This window comes from Arachis hypogaea, chromosome 7 (genome assembly GCF_003086295.3).
Source record: "Arachis hypogaea cultivar Tifrunner chromosome 7, arahy.Tifrunner.gnm2.J5K5, whole genome shotgun sequence".
NCBI lineage: Eukaryota > Viridiplantae > Streptophyta > Magnoliopsida > Fabales > Fabaceae > Arachis > Arachis hypogaea.
The window spans coordinates 29,791,031-29,807,964 of record NC_092042.1 but is presented as its reverse complement, the minus strand read 5'-3'; the positions used below and the strand labels follow the sequence as shown (position 1 = coordinate 29,807,964).

The window sequence follows — 16,934 nt, the reverse complement described above, 5'->3', positions numbered from 1 at the left end:
TCTCCCTGCTCTGCAGCACCATCATCCTCAACCATAACACCATCTTGTACTATCTTGCCCGGATCCATAGACGATAAATCCACATCAGGAGCCAGAAACTTTGCCTGCAGAACAGCCCTCTCAAAACCTTCGAGGAAGGAATCCAGAATCTCTCCTTGCTTATTCTTCTCCAATTCCTTCATCTGTGCAGTAACCTCAATCATACGGGCACTCAAAGAAGATAAGTCAGCTTCCTTCTTCTTTAAATCTTCAACATCCTTAGCATAGCTCTCCTTCACCTCCTTCAACTGTTTCTCAACCTCAACCAACTTCATCTCAAGTTCAGTAACCTTAGCAGCTTTTACAGCCAATTCCTCCTTCAAACTCGGATCCTCTTTCTTTTCAACCACCTTGCGATGAATCTTCTCACGACTGCGCCCCAAGCTCGCAAGCCGCAAACCCACAACCTAAAAGAATAACAGATTAGTACCCTAAAACAAAACACCCGAAAAACACTTGCACTTCAAAAACAAAACTTACCTGCATATACTGATCAATCGCCACATCCCCTACCTCTTCCGCCAAACTAACATCAGAAGGAGTCTGGCATACCTCATCCACCGTACTCATGAAAGGGTGATCTTTTCCCCAAAGCGATAACCCCTCACTCTGCTCAACAAAACCATGCAACCTTTCCTGGTTCTCACAAAACCTATGAATATCTTCCATCGGAACATCATCCTTCTCATAATCAAAAACATCAGACATAATATAACATCCACAGTCCAAAATCTTACCCAAATATTCCACAACAGCAGCCTTATTTTCCTCCCATTGCAGCAGATCATAAACAGAAATCAAATCTCGCCGATCAATAAACTCGGTCAAAAACTCAATAATGCACTCATCCTTCGGACTTATAGACTCAGGACCCAAAATGTTTTGAGGCTCAGAACACCACCAGAGAGGGAATCTCTCCCCCAAATGCTCGTCAATATAAAAGGGAAAGTCATCTTCACAACTACTTACCTTCAGGTACATTTCCTTAAAATTCTTAAAAGATGATTTGTATAGCTTGAACAAAGCAAAACCAGGAGAGCTATTCAAATTTACCCAACCACCTTTCCAAACTCCTTTCGCCTGGAACAATGAAAAGAACAATTCAACCGACGGATTTTCCTCCAAGAACTCCATCAGAATCTCAAACGCCCGAAGGAAAGCCCAGCCATTAGGATGAAGTTGTGAAGGCACACAGTTTAACTGCCTCAACACCTTACACTCAAACTCACTAAAAGGGATTCTCACCCTCAATTCTTCCAAAACGGAACTATACATAAAGAAATGCTCAAAACCCTCCCCTCTATGAAAAACCCTATCATCCACACTACAGGGTAACAGTTCCAATCGAACCCCAGAGTCAGCCCTAACAACCTTCCGCTTATCTATCTGATTCACAACACCAACATCCAAAAACAAAGAAACACGATCTTTCACATCACCATTTACCCAATCATAAGACCAATCTATCTTCCTTCTTGTATCTCTTTCATAACCCATTGAAAATTCAAAAGCAGAAAACACGGAGAAGGAGCAAACAGTTACACAGAAAAAACAGAAAGGAAGAAGAAGAGACACGCGGTTACACAGAGAAAGCCAAAGTAGTCACAAAGTAACTCACCTCTCTTACTCATTGTTTAGATGATACCACTTGCGGAAAATAAAGCAGCAAGCATGCAACCTTTCAGTTTTCCCCCAACTTTAAATTAACCCACTTTAAACCAAATACTTTCCCTTCCCATCAAATCCAACGTCTCAGACACTAAACACTAACCTTGGAAACAAGCAAAATTAATACCCCACTTAATTGTTTCTCTTTCCTAATCACACACGCTTAGCCTCAGTAACTGTTCAATAAAACATCTTGAACTGGGGGCTACCAGATTAAACCACAAACCAAAAACAAAGTTAAATCACATGCCGAACTGATCAGCAACCGATTCACACGTCATTAAAAGCTCAACCTGCTTCATTAAACACTCTCCCAGGCTAAGCTTGGGGGATGTGGTCCGGCCATAATAAATTCAATATCATAAATCGGCTTTACTATTCATAACTCGGCATTTACCACAACATCAGCGTTACAGTTCGGCACTACAGTTATAACTCGGCACTACAGACACTATTTGATAATCAATATCATTATTGAAATCTAACGTTACAGATCAGCTCAACGGACTACTCCACAAATGAGAAACGTCCAACCTGACATTTACTCTTATTACTACTCTTTATTACAGACAATAAATACAGGAACGTAACCGATCTATACGCTGTCACCTATAAAAGGTATGATCTTCTATTTTAAAGGGGATATTGAATTCTCAATACTAACTTAAGCTTCGGAGTGCCTTTGCAGGTACACTCCCCCCTGTTTCTTGCTCAAAGCTCTATGCGATTGAACATACTCTTGGAGAAAAGCTCGGACTATCACAAGACCTGAAGGTCGGTACCGAAAGCAATGGCTCGGCACTGACTCCCAGAGACTGAGCTCTCCCTCCAGGTATCCATACAAGAACAGTAACCTTTTCTGCTCTACTTTTTCCTTTTTATAAATGCGTATAATTCTCTTTAGTGTGAAAATCCAACAAGATTCCATGAGGATGTATTTGAAGATACTCCTGTTGCAAACAAATCGAGGTATGTGCTTATAATTGATATTTATCATATTCGCATATTGTTTTTTTTAGTTAATATTTTGGTTTTGTAAAAATAAATTGAAGAAATTATGTTGATTTTTTTTAGGTTGTTAGGGTGTCCTATTTTGATTTTTTAATTTTAGATGGAAAAGTGATCATGAGTGTAATTATAAGGGGTTAAAATATTTCTTCCAGATTGATTATAAGAATAATTGCAGATCTATTATTGTATGAGATTTTTGTTGAAATCTTTATGCGCACACTATTAAAATATTTCACGCTATATGCCCATAACAAGATTCTACTCCACCTTCTAATTCATATGATTAATAATTAACAATTAGTACTTAATATTAGTTTATTTGAGGCCAGCTTTCAACATTTATCCGTGAACAGAAGGGTCAAAATAGTAAAAAAAATATGCTTCTGAAGTTGCTTGTGATATGTTTTGTGAATTTCAGTGGATGATATTCTAACTTATGAAACTGAAGTTGCTTCATGGCTAATGAACACACTCCAAAAAAAGGACCAATTATTCTCCGATTTCAAGGTCAGTTCCTTAAGCAAATAAATAAAAAGCAACTTTTAACATTCAAGTGCATTGTTACTTATACTTTGGTAGTTGCTTTCATTGCCCTGTTCACATATTTTACCATTTTCTCTCACATTTGATTAAGTTATATGTAGACCAATCTTGTGCATATCTTGCTATTTCAACCCGCTATTGATTTTCAATTGATGCCTTTTACATTCTATGTTAATGCACTCTTTAACAAAAAGAAACAAATGATTGGATAATGTTATTAATTGTAAGCGGCCAATGTACAGTTTTGAAATTGATATTTAAATTGTAAATCATTTATTATTTGTTGAAAATTCAGAAAATTATGTGCACAATTGTACAATTGTTAAAATTTAGTTTAGATTCCAAATGTGAGTTTGACTATAACTTTGCTTTGCTTAGAGATTTTGTCTTTATGATAAAGATATTTTGCTTCTTGACTTAAAAAAAATAAAAGATGAAGAATACTTTGGAATTTTAAACTTAGTCTATGAAAGTGAAGTTTTTTTTAGAAAAGAAAATTTAGCTTCTTTCTTGATAACAATACCATTTTGTGTAAGAAAATTGGAAATAACTACGCATTGAACTTCAATGCTGAAGTACCAGAGGCTATACTGATATAGTCATATAGGAGCCTTTTGTATTTATAAACTAATCATAATCACAACAGGATTATCTATTGTAGGACCTTGGTAAATGTTTATTGTGGATGGGAGTACCATGAATTTGGGTTTGTGGGACACTGCTGGTGAGTTAGTTCACTATTTATCAAGTTTTGTTTTTGGAGGGTCTTAGTTTTTCTCAATTTTTTTTAAATATGCCAAGAACATTAGAATAGATTAAGACCTTTAAGCTATTGTGGAGCTAATGAAAATTAAATGTGATTATTATGCTCAATTACGCCTTTTAAATATTTTCTTTGGTTTAGAGAATATATCCAATTATTTTAAATTTGCATGAATGAAGAAAACAATAAAATTGACTTTAAATTTATCGGATTTTTCCTTTAGAGTTTCGGTTTTTGTTGTGTTATGGATTCTCTTAATTGGTCATTTTTGTTATGGGTAAGTGTCTTATACTTGAAAATTGATGAGGATAACATTTGATATAATCAATAACAATTGATTAAAATTGCATCTTAGGTTCTACCAGAGCTGTTAACTAAAAGTTAACCCCTAAAAGATGTTAAGTATAATTGCATAAAGCAGTTTAGTTACAAATGATCTTAATTAGTTTATTGTTTGCTCCTGTTAGTTGTCTATCACTATGTTATCATGCTATAACTTCATTGCAATTTACTTCTCCTGTTTTAAGATTATAAATTACACAGTGTTAATTGGATAAAAGAAGAGTTTGAGGATAATCAAGATTGTTTGGATCTTTTTGAGATGATATTTTCTACTTATACGTTTAACCTATTTCATATTTTTAGTTTCTCCTCTTGAAAAATGGGACATTGATTATTATATTCTATTCTGAACTTATTTGATTATTATATTCTATTCTGAACTTATTGCTCTTATAAAAAGTTGAGTACTTTTCTTTCTGTTTCTTTTTTATTAAAAAATGTATTTAGATCCTAATATCAGGTATTCTTCAAAATAATACAATTATATGGGTAGTGACGCTAAATTAAAATACTTAAAATAATGAGATTTTTTGAATAAAAAATTTTTATTTTATGTTTAGGATCATCTAACGAGTTAAAATCATGATGGGCTCTGAATATTAGGAAAAAAATAATTGAATACAATTTTTGTTTAGAGACATGTAATTTATGAATTTGGCAGAGATATATAAATCATTACTTTTATTTCATCTTTTTTTACAAGTAGTACTTGATATAGATCTTTTTTTTCCTTCACAAAATTGAGAAAGTATAAATAAGTTTTAGTCAAAAAGAGTAGTTCAGTTAAGGAGAGTAGGTGAGTCAATGGGAGTGGGTAATATATATTTCTAAAATAATTATCTCTTGATTATATTGTTGAATGTTAATATTCAAGAAAATAACTACTCTATTTTATACCAAATATAGTCATCAATAGTTACTAAGTTGCTATATAAAAATTGACTTCATTTATTTTTATTTTCAAAGTTGTTTATTTTTTGCTGTAGTAGAGTATTGGACTTCACTTTTTTTATTTAGTTGGTGATTTTTTACTTTGAATCTATTTGCATCATTTTTTTAAATAATTTAATACATTGTTAAGTTAGAACTGGATCTCTTACTTATTCAGTGAAACAACTTCTTTTGAGCCAAAAGTTTGTTCTTATTTCTCCTTATTTTTGAGAATTCTTTGATGGATTTGCACTTTGATTTTGTTGCATGTTTAATGAGGTTCAATAACCAATATATTTACGTTTGCCACAAAACACTCAATTTTATTTTGTAATGTCATAGATTCTAATGACCCTTTTGATTTTGAAGTGTTTCTCTGTTTATTCATTATTTGCAGATGTTGGTTTGATTTTATGAATTTCGGAAGGATGAAGGTAAGATGTTGTAAGTACATTATAAAGATATGGCAGGTGAGAAGGTTTCGAACAATTTCAGGTTCATGAAGAAATAATGGGATGGTTTAGCACCAAGCATGTTGAGCTATTAAACTGGTTTGTTTTAATGAAAAAAATTGTAAAGCTAGGGACAAATTATGTAATTGTGGGATTTTGCCAGCCTCTATGGATGTCCAATGTGTCGTAAAGAGGCAGAGATTGTATGCCATCTTTTCTTTAGTTGTGATGTAGCATCAAGTTTTTGGGGTGATGTACTATATAATATGGGTCTGCATTGAAGATGAGCTAAGAAATGCTTCAAGTCATGAATTGCAGCACCAATTCCAACGAGGTATAAGCAGCAGTGGATGTCTAACGTCTTTGCAATCACATGGTGTTTTTGAAAGCATAGAAACTGCAAAATGTTTCAAAGCAAAAATTTAAATACACAGGTTTTGAAATGAGAGATAAAGTATTGGAGGCAAGCTTGGGTGTCGAATAAAGAAGAGTGCAGGAGAGGAGAATTTAAAATTCAATGATATAATGACTTGAGGAGTGGATGAAATAGGTACATATGTTTTGTCTTATTGCGATTTTAATTATTATTATAAGATGGTTTTATCTTCTTTACTTGATTTAGAATAATAGTTTCTTTAAGTTGGTCTATTTAGCAATATAGTAGTGAGCTTATGTTCTGCTTTAAGCCTTTGTAACTGCTACTGACCTCATGTCTCTGAATGATTTAGTGGGAGATTTCTTATTTAAAAAAAATGCAGGCAAGCCAAACTATTAACTCTAAGATTATAGCGATAGGGGCAGAAGGTAATTTTTTTAGGGGCTTAAATTTCTATTTTTATTTTTTTTATTGAACAGTTTTATTGTTTTAACTACCATTACTAATGTTATTGTCATTGATGATTATTATTAGTTTGGAAAAAATTATGTGTGATTTTTTATTATGGAGGATAGGGTACGACTTAAAGGTTATTGTTATTACTTCTAATTAGGTATAAAAGTTGCACTAAAGAATAGGAGAGCTGTTGCCACTGCTGCCTAAAGTTTTCAAAAATTATTTTTTTTTTACTCAATTTATAGGATTGCAGGGATTTTATATATTAAAGCAAAGTTCATTGAGATATTATTTATCAATTTTGAGTTCTTTTATAATTTTTCAACAAAGACTTTGTTTTATCAATGAGAGTTTTTGACATATTTTTTCTCATTATGTTAGCCAATTCCGTTATATTAAGATTTGTAATTATCTAAATTACGGTGTAGTTGTGTTGATTTTTCTGTTTTAAAAAAAATTGATTTGATCATACTTAGACAATACTCATAAAAGGCAAGAGTTTTAGTTAGTTAATTAGTACATAAATTATACGATACAAAATCAAATAAAAAACGGTTGTCTCTTTTCAGGTGAAGTATCTTTTTCTCTTTTATTCATGTTCTCTCTTAACAAATACTTTTTTAAGCATTTATAACACCCAAACATAAAGAAAACATTCACATCCTAATTTATTAATCTTCTATTCAATTTTAGTGAGTCAATTTTCCTTTTTCATAAAATCTTAGAACATTGCCTAGAAGATTAAGTAACTGAATTTAACGCCATGTGTGATGTGTTTAATAAGTAACAAATTTTAGAGAGAGATTTCTTAGTATGTTATTTTTTTCATTTAATATTATAACTGATAAATAAAGAACAAATTATTTTTGTACGTAAAAATTATACAAAATAAATTAATTATTATTTCTAAAATTACATACTAAGTTGATTAATTCGTTTATAATTTTCAATCCCATTAAAAATATAAAAATTACATTATATCACTCAACAACCTATTAAAAATTACAAACAATTTAAAGTCTCAAATAGTATATTACTACTTTTTTTTTACCAAACAGAATACTAAAAAATGTTATTTTTTATGCATTTCAATTGTCGTAAAGTATTTCATTGATGTGTCATTCTTACAACATTAGGAATAAATAATAAAGGAGAAAGTAAAAAAGAAAAAAATAAAAGGTAAAGAATTTTTTTTTTGGTGTCAAATTAAAAGATAGTGATTGAGAGATTTGTACGAGTGATTTGAGATTGGATCAACAGAAGTCTAAATTAAAAGGTAGTGATGGAAAAATTTGTGTAAGTGATTTAAGATTGGATCAAAAGAAGTCTATCACTTATATCTGTATTTAAGAGGAGCAAAAAATTATTGTTCTGCAAGATGTAATAAGTTTTCAAAAATTTCACCAAATCAATTTGCATACAAATAAAATGAAGGATCATTCAGCTAAGACACAATAAATTTTAGAAAAAGTATTCAAATTATGCTATTTTAGGGTTGATGTGTTTTTTTTTTTTTTGAGTCAATATAAATTACACATTTTTTAATAAAAAATAATTAAATCTTTCTTGAGAGTTAAATCGAATAGAAAAATTTAGCTAATAAATATCTTTCACCCGTATGTTGTACGGGTCTTCTGTTAGTAAGTCTAAAAAACTAAATAATAAAAGTTAGCATATTGTATAAGCAAATAAACACATCATCACCTTTTCACTTTCATCAACTTGATCACACAAATTATCCGAGTGATCACTTTCATTTGAGTGATCACTTTCATTTGATATCTCTCTCATGGCATTGGCAGATTTTCTTTTAAGAGAATGACATTTTTATAGCACACACAATATAGTAGCTTCAGTTAACACAAGATAAAAAAATGGAGAAAGAGGGGTGTATCTAGCAGTATATATACAACTGAGAAACTTGAATCTTTGAAATAGTTAAACTTTTTAATTTGGGAGGGAAAAGAAAGGAAACAATTAATAGATATTTGAAACTGAACATTCAAAATTTACAGTATACCCTATATTAGTCTATACCTACTATCCTCCAATATCTAATTCAAGATCTTCATAGCCGTCACTATCAGATCAAAGAATCAGAAGGACAGACTTGGAATCATATATCCTAACCTAATTGCAGGAGAGAAATGTAGCAAAAAGATGTAAAAAATAGCACGTAAATCAAGACAATTTCTTCTAAACCCTAACCTAATAGTGTCAGAAGGAAGAAAAAGGGCATACAATGAGCACATCTAGTATTAGTTTAAATATTATAATTTTAATAGGCGTATACAATATATTTTTAATATTTAATAAAGGATAGAGCTTATTCCAAATGAAAAATATGTCAAGTTGATCTCTTCTAGAAAAGTAGATATAGACTATTTAAAATATTATTACCCTAATACAGATCTCTTCTAGAAAAGTAAATATAGACTATTTAGAATATTATTACCCTAATACAGACTGATTTGTCAACTATTCTTTTCTATCTTTATAACAGATTATTCTCATTAGCATATTATAAACAATTATTCACTTAAGATCAGTAAAAAAATATATTAGTAAACCTACTTAAAAGGAATTGAAGCAATCGTAACAAAATTATGGAAAGCCAAACAATTATGTTTTCTATTATCATCAAAATAGTATATAGATTAGAGAATCATTTAATGTCGTTCATCTTTTAAAAACCTACTTAATATTCAAAAATCAATTACTTAGAGAAGACGAAGAGAGAGAAAAGAAAAGTTATTCTATATCTACTAACCTCTAATATCTAATCCAAGATCTTCACAGCCACCACTATTAAATTGAAGAATCAGAAGGACAGACTTAGAACCCTATACCCTAACCTAATAGCAAGAGAGAAATATATCAAAAAGGGTGAAAAATAGCACGTAAATTAAGACAGCTCCCACTAAATCCTAACCTAATAAAAAAAGGAAGAAAGAGAGAAGAGGAAAAAAGAAAAGAAAAATATAAAAGGAAGAAAGAGAAATTAAAGACCAAAAGGAAGGAAGAAAAAGAGCATACAATAAACAATCTTCTCTATAAATCCTAAGCTAGCAGCAATAGATATAAGCAATAAAGAAAATTGGAAGAGAAGATAAAGAGAAAGGAGAGGAAGAGAGAAAACATGAAGATAACAAAAATAACATGAGGTCAGTATAAAGGAAAAAGTAAGAATCAAAACAAAAAAAGCCTATACATAAATCTAAGGGATGGCAGGCTTAGGTTATGAGCACACCTTTTTGTTTAAATATCATGATTTTAGTAGCCTTCCTATATAATTAGATTTTTAATGAAAAAATATATCATATTCCAATGAAGATACACACAAGCTTATTATATATTTAACTAAATACTCAAGGAGAAATAGGAGGGCATCAATAAATTTGGAAAATTATGCTAAAAAGAAAACAATAAAGCATACCATCAAGAAATTAAAGGATAAACAAAAAGGAGTAACAAATAAGGATAAACTACTTACTAATTTTATTTCAATAAAAAGGGAAACAAAATACGTATTTATAAAATAAATAATCAGGAATATAAAAAATCAAGGAATCGGAGAAACAAAAAGAATAAAATAAACCAACAGCCAAAATTGCACCCTATAAATTTATTAACTTATTTTTTTTACACACCTATGATCTTTCATATATCAGAAAAAATTAAAGATTATAAACCCACTTAAAAGAAAACAAAAAAATAATTTATATAAAAATAAGCATGTAGTTGTACTGAAAAAATGTTTGACACCTATGAAATCAACATGGACATTATTTAGAAATAACAATCTCTATTATTTATCCCCCGCAAAAACAAAAAACAAAAAAAATGACAGATTTAATCAAGGATTAAAGAAATAAACAAAAGAGAGTAATATATAAGAATAATCTTCTTACTAATTTTATTTTAAAAAAATACGGCAATGAAATATAGAATATTTCACTTCTTTACCATAGAAGCTTTGAAATTAAATGCATAAAAATGTATCACTTGTAAAAATATTTCAAAAATACTCAAAATAAATATTAAAAAAACATAATTAGTGTTAATTAGAATTAAAAATATAAAAAGGCAACAAATTTATATTTGACTCTCAATTCTTTTGTATACAAAATTTCAGAAGAAGAAAATTGGCAAAAATGTTGATGATACTTGTAAAATCAACATGTATCTCGTATACAAATAACAATCCTCATTACAAGAAAAAAAAGGCAAAAATCTAAATCTGACTATAAATTTTTTTCAGTGCAAAAAATCAGAAAAGAAAAAATGTTCATGATACTTATAAAATCAACATGAAGCTCTATTTTAATAACAATCCCGAGCATTTACCCCCCACAAAAACAAAAAACAAAAAAATAAATCATTCAATCAAGAAATAAAGACCCACAAAAAAATAACAAAGAAATAACCCTAAAGATACAGAAGATATCAAATAAAAGTTGGCATATTAGTCCTCCTCTTTATATGCATGAATTTTGTACATAATGACTAATTTGTGATTTTGAATTTCTAAAAGACAACTTATCCATTCTTAGTTTATAAACATCAGTAATTTTTTTAAGCAGTGTGTAATAGAGGATTAGAAGTAAACATGTATTTTTACCCATCATCAAAAAATAAATATTATAAAACCATATAAAAGAGAATAAATAATCAGTGAATTCAATTTATTTGAAACAAAATTAAAAAAATCTTAAAAAAAAAAAGAGAAGAATAACTCATACATGGATGTCACACATAGATTAACACACACATGCAAATATAAAAATATTTTTTAAAAAGATATAACGGTGATTGGAGTAGTAACAAAAGATTAAGAATTTAAAATATCCAAATATACCCAAATATACAACTATCTCAATAAAAAAATAAATATTATAAAACCACACAAAAAAAACAAATTAACCATAATTTATATAAAAAATAAGCAAGAAGGAAGATTATTTACTTTACTCAGAGAGTTCTTCATAAAAGAACAAAGTAATCATAATTTAGAGAAAAAACCATTATATTGTACCGCAAAATATACACATTAAATAATTATATATAAACAACATTCAAGTATAATTCAAGTTTAAAACCACACAATTATCTCAATAAAAAGATAAATACTTCAAAACTACACAAGAAATACTCACAAATCCATAAAGAATGAAAAAAAAGGGCTCGCTCCAATTAGATTTTCCCAGCTAACATATTTCAAAATTTTTACTATTAACGGATCATAATTAATAAATAAATCTAAATAGCATCCGAGCAAAATTTAAGTAGTGTGCAATTATACAAATAAGGATAGTTGGTTACTAAATTTACAACAGCATTGCTTTCTATATGAATAAAATTTGGAGAGCAATTGAAGTGTTTCCATATGGAGTGTATATAGTTTTTATTATGTGTCTCAAGATCATTATGTTTTTTTCACATGCTTTTGTTTCAGTTGCTGCTAGAACTAAAAAATTTGCCACATTTTAACTAAGCTAAAAAAAAGTATGCATTTATGTACAACAAAAGTACGTTTTTTTAATCTCTAAAAAAAATTAATCAATTAGAAGCAGAGTCTATAACACTTTTAAGTTACAAATTTTATTAAAAGCTATTTCAGGATTCATGATCATCCAAAGATCTTGTTTATAATGGTAAGAGAATATTTTAATCAAATTTTTCTCATTTTCTAATGATAAATAAATTTTAACTGAATATATTCTATGAGAAGGAAACCCGATAATTACCTTAACATGCTTAAAATATTTCTCCTGTTGCTGCATCCTCTTCCCTTTATCCTCTTGTTTTCTCCTTTCCATTTAACAGAAAAACGAAAAACAATCTCCATGAAGATGGAGTTCAAAAAAATAATTAAAATTATTCAAAACTACTGTGAATTACATGTTAGAAACCCAAATTCAATCTAGTGCCTACAATTTCTAGGATACATGAGAAATCTTAAATCAATATAAACCCAACTAACCTCCGAGATCTAATCGAAGATCTTCACCGCCGACATCATCAGATCTAAGAATCAGAAGTAAGACAGATATCGAACATGTAAAGCTAAATATCTTTCTGTCACGCCGACAAATCTCTCCCAAAATTGGTACTCATCTCTCTAAACCCTAACCTAATAGCACAAAAGAGCTATAACAGAAATAGGTGTCAAATAGTAAAAAAATAAATCAAACAACACAACCATAACCACATTTAAAGAACTGTCATTAAGAAAAACTTTATGCTGGCAAAAAAATGCAGACTTGCATCGCAGTAGAGACATGTCGGCCAAATCTAGACTTACTCTTCTTCCCCATTCATATGCTTGGTCCAGCAGATGGGAATATTCCATTTCTTCAAAACATTTTTGCAGGGAGGGAGAGTGGCTCATTAAAATAAATAGGGAGGCAAACTTTAGTTAGATCCTACCCTATATTATCCTTAATCATTGACCAGATATTCACACCTTTCTCTTTCTCTACAGGGTCAGGCAATTTCTTACGCCAGTTAACATGAGAGTAGTTGCTTCCAACAGATCTAATGGCTGGATCTACATCATCCTCCAATTCGAATGCATAGAACCCATCATCATCAGAAGAGAAAGATGATACTCTTTAATCAGACCCATTACTTTTGAAAGAACTAGACGATAAAAAATCACAGGTGTCAAAAAAGGCATTGTCTTCATCATCTGTTTTTTCTTCTGCAGCATCATTTCTCTTGTTATCATCCTCAGATTCACTTGCACTTCCTTCTGAATCAACAAAATGGAAAAATAAAATTCAAAATTGTACATCAACATTAACCTTGCTGCTAGTGCAGAAATGTCTCAGTTCCAACCATTATCATTGAAGGAGGCCACAAGACCAGAAATGAGCTACCAATAAAGATTTGCCAGTTAATCAAAAGGGAGTAATAATGCTAGCAACATACCATTCTACAAAAACTTACCACTAAATTTTTCCTTCCTTAATATGCAGGAAGTCTCTTGATCATTCCACTGTCTTTGGCTCTCATCAACAACTGTATTTTTCAGATCGACCTTTTCTGTCTACAATATAATGATATAAATAGAAGTTTATTAATAAAAACAAAGAAAAAGCAAATGCAATCCTTAATATATCCAAAAAAACTGCATTCAAACACAAAAGATCAACGTTTGCCAATGTCGATCAAAAGAATTTTATAATCAAGGGGAAGCCCTTGAAAATGCTGGATTTAAGTATCAATGACTACATTCATATCTTCAATATAGGATTTAGTGGGTCTAATTGTAGAAAATGATAAAAAAATATTCATCTTATTTAGGTCCTAGCTAGCTCTTTTACCCATGAAGGAAGATAGCACCACAGGTTTTGCATGATGTTGTGTGCCAGAAAAAGAACTACATTTTTCACACAGGTTTGGGGGTGAAATAAAACTTCATCTTCTAAGTTTTCTCTAATTAATCAAGAACACTGAAATTTGGGTTGAACGAATCGGAAGCTGGAAAATAGGGTTGAAGAGATGGGTTGGGGAGTATGAGAGAGAGAGTGCCTTCACCTGTTAGGGATAACTCCTTGATGATGATTCTCTTGTGGCTCCATGATGGTGATGATGATAACTCCTTGTGATGTTGTCATCGCTCATATTTGCTTTCTTGCACAAAAGTCACAATAATGCAATTAAAAGGAAGCACAAATATAAAATAAGTACTTTACCCTAATACACACTCAGGTTACAAAATAAGAACAAATAAGCTACAACAGAACAATAACCCACCCCACTTACCTGGATCAGGTATGTTCAACTGACCTTTCCAATTTCTGACTTTAACAACATGAGCTGCAACCAACCACCAACCAAATTAGGTTAGGTTCTTTGGCATTGAATTGAATGTAACAACCAAAATAAAAAAGAAGTTTCGACCACTGGAAACGATATACGAACCATATTATGGAGATCCGAGTTGAATCCCTAAGGTTTGGGAGACATAGACGACCACAATCAAAGATGAAGACATCATTTTTTTCTCTCACAGTCCACTCACAGCAAACATATCTCATCTTCATAACCCCTTAGAATTAGAAAACATTTAATTCATAATTATGTGAAACAGACTAATATGTATAAAACAAAATGATGATAACCTAAATTAATTTTAGAAATGAAAACCCTCACCCACTTCGAATCAGAGTGCAATAACGGGGAAGATTCACGGAAGCGACGCGACGCCGTACAAAACCTAAACGAACGACCAGAGTGGTTGGAAATCTTCCAAGACTGATAAAGGCAGAGGATTTTTCCCAACAACAGCAGATAAGAAAAACCAATATACTTCAAATTGATGAGAATCAACCGTTAGAAGGAAGATATTGGCGAAGATTGAAGAGACATACAAAACCTGAAGGTGCAAAACAGAGGTGAAGAGGTAGGGTTTGGGAGAAAGACCGGGAGAGAATGTGAGTGGCAGTCACCAGAAAGAGAGAGCAGATAACCGAGAGGATGCAATCCAGAGATCATCTGCCGGTGATGGTGTTGAAGCCGACGGTGCGGTTCGCTTTTTCTCCGGAGATCCATAGACAGAGTGAGAGACTGAGACGATGAAGGAAGGAAACATATAGAGAGAGTGAGAAACTGAGACACAAGAGAGAAAGAGCAGGAGAGAGAAAAACAATCTGCTTTACCTTTTGGCTTCTTTTTATTTTTTAATCTCATTTAATCTAAAGTTGACACGTGGCTGAATGAGCTACGACTATTATACAAGTAATAGATAGATATATAGTTACTATTAGGAGTCAATACGGGAAATGGATTTTTTCCATTTTTTTTTTGTTATTGGAGAGCATAAAGTGTAATTTTTTACCTTTAATTCTACAAGTGGGATCAGAAATAAATGAGAGAGAGAATATAATAAAGGTTGAAATCTTTTACTGGATACTATCCAATTTTTTTTTCACTGAAAAGGATTCACTCCCATCAATACGCTTGTTTTGTGTATGAGACCCACGTGGCTGTTTTCTGAATTATGTTTATTTCTCTTTTTTTTGTTTTATAATTTATTGGTGGTTGACCGATATTTTTTTTAATCTACTAAAAAAAATTACGTCAAAAATACATTTACATTTCTAACTATGAATTAGGCTCATATGTTATATTAATAAAGAATTAACAATTATCGGATAATAGATTAGTAACATTTTATTTCTGCCATGATCATGAAACTAAAAATAGATCATTACAAATACAAAAGTAAAATTAGAAATTGATTAATATAAATTACCTAAACCCAATATTTGTAGCCACCAGTTTTCAAATAAGTAGCTTTCATAAACATGTCGTTACAAGTTTTAACTTCTAATAGCATACATGCTGGCATGGCTACTTTGGTCATTTTCTAAGACTATGCAAGTAATAACTACCTATGTAATTGCATCTCTACCCAAAGAACTTAATTTGAATCTCCCATTTCGGACCTCTTTTATCAACCCACTTTTTTTAATTTTTTTTTTTTTTTAGTCATCACTCAGATTTTACAATAATCCAATCTAAAGGTGTTTAAATTTAAATCGATTTAAATTAAATTATTTATTTAATTCAATCTAAACCAAAAATTAATTAAAACCGTACTAATTTAAATTTAACTAGATTATATTTTTGACAGACCATATGAATTGAATAGAATTCTAAATCTACTTTTCAAAACTGATCCAATCCAATCCAAATAGTTTAATGTGATATAATATTATTATTTTATTATTATATCTAAAATTTATCTGTAATATGTTCACTTTGTTATATATTTTTATCTCATTCATGTATTATTATTATTTAGTAAATATTTTATGAATCTAAAAAGAGATTTATTTATTTATTTATTTTAGTTAACTTATAATTTTATTCCTATTATTATGTTATTGATAATTTTTTAAAATATTATTGAAATTTATTATGTTATTATTGATTATTTAAAATTTGATATTAAAATTTGTTATGTATATTTATTTATTTTTTTATTTATAAAACTATAAATTTAATTTAAATTACTTGAAATTGGATCGGATTGAATGAGAATATTTAAAAAAAAAACTATTCATTTTAAATCATACAAATATGTAAAACTAATGTTAAGATTAATAAATTTTTGACTTAAAACTAATCTAACCCAAACCCAGTCACCCATTACACCATTGATTATTCAGACCAAACCATTGATTATTCAAGGCCCATTCACTACTTCTAACGGACTGTCCATTAACCCGCCCAAATAATTAGCTAAAGTTACAGCTAGTAGCACCAACTAATACTCCACATGAACTGACTACTAATAATCATTTAATGATTAGTTTATTTATTTTATTGGTTAATCTTTATT

General features: G+C 30.2%; 1 long non-coding RNA gene across 38 annotated transcripts; it reads right to left on the bottom strand.

The window, feature by feature from the left end:
• Positions 1-5,725: 5,725 nt before the first annotated feature.
• Positions 5,726-15,239, bottom strand: LOC112702905 (uncharacterized). 38 transcript variants are annotated; one of them, XR_011863858.1, is made up of 10 exons: positions 14,964-15,239; positions 14,741-14,842; positions 14,510-14,636; positions 14,351-14,404; positions 14,123-14,214; positions 13,532-13,631; positions 12,564-13,334; positions 12,328-12,391; positions 9,351-9,435; positions 5,726-6,145 (listed from the first exon to the last, which is right to left on the bottom strand). It is a non-coding gene; the product is annotated as an uncharacterized lncRNA (long non-coding RNA). The 38 variants fall into 38 exon arrangements; XR_011863856.1 differs by having other exon boundaries at positions 6,131-6,145; positions 14,959-15,239; XR_011863855.1 differs by lacking the exon at positions 5,726-6,145 and adding an exon at positions 8,391-8,710 and having other exon boundaries at positions 14,959-15,239.
• Positions 15,240-16,934: the final 1,695 nt, after the last annotated feature.